We start from the raw sequence: 1252 nt of genomic DNA on the forward strand, positions 1-1252 counted from the left end.
ACCTTAGAGAGATGCGTGACACCCACGCGAGCGGTCTCGGTGAAAACTGAGGCCACGGAAGAAGGCGCGCCGGACACCGGTAACGTGGGGACATCGCCCAAGTCGGGGGACTCCCCCAGCCGCAAGGCTGGGAAGGAGAAACCCAAGAAACTCGAACAAGTCAAAGACACGCTCGTGAAGGTGCAACCGGCACCCGTGCGTGTCGAAGACCCCGAAGGTGGCGGTTGGAAAACCGTCACCAAAAAGTCGAAGCGTGCCAAGCCAGTCGCACCTACTGGCAAGGCCGCAGCAAACCAGGCCAGGAAATCGAAGGGGACGGTTTCCGGGCATAAGGTACGGCCTCTCGATCTCGTGAGAGACGAAGCCTTCAGGCGAGTATCGGAGATACGGACCTTTTGCTTTCGACCCGAGTCGAAAGTCAACAAGGAGTCCGGGTCGAAGATACTAGCAGAAGTCGGAGCACTCAACGAGTTGGTCCAGGAGCTGATTCAACGAAACAGCTTCGTCGAAGGGCAACTCGCCGCGGTCAGGGCGGACCTAAAAGCGCGTCCTGCCGTAATGAGTGCGGTGCGACCTGGGCCGTCCAAGGGAACCCTCCCGAAGACGGTCTCCAATGCCGCGCAGTTGACCTACGCCCAAGTGGCAAAGGTCAACCAGTCAGCGACTCCGGAGGCGAGAAGACCACCGACACAATACGTGGTGCGTATCTTCCCGCCAAAGGATAAAGGACAGAACAGCGATGCTACTAAGAGAGCTGTTCTGTCGATCGTAAAACCTGCGAAGGAAGCGATCCGGGTCAGATCGGTTCGACGCATCCACTCCGGTGGCATCGTCGTCGAAACCGATCGCAAGGAGGACCTAAAAGCCTTCGTAGGGAATAAGAAGCTGGCGAGTGCGGGACTGTCCGTCTCCTTGCCTAGCAAACGGGACCCCGAGGTCCTGATTTATGATATTCCGAAAGGGATGGGCAAGGAGGAAATTGCCTCCAGTCTTTGGAGGCAAAACCTCTCTGAGGCGTCCCAGAAGGATGTGCCTTCGGGTGTTCGGGTCAGTCGCATGGCTGGCAAGACCCCGGAGACAGCCAACTGGGTAGTGGCCGTCAGTCCGCAGATTCGTCGGCGGCTGGCGCAGAGAGGGGACCGGGTGTACCTCGGGTGGAGTTCCTGTCGTGTGCGGGACTTCATACAGGTCACCCGATGCTATAAGTGCCAGCGCTTCGGGCACACGGCGAAGCGCTGCAAATTCAAAGAGG

This window comes from Megalopta genalis, chromosome 19, assembly GCF_051020955.1.
Source record: "Megalopta genalis isolate 19385.01 chromosome 19, iyMegGena1_principal, whole genome shotgun sequence".
Taxonomy (NCBI): domain Eukaryota; kingdom Metazoa; phylum Arthropoda; class Insecta; order Hymenoptera; family Halictidae; genus Megalopta; species Megalopta genalis.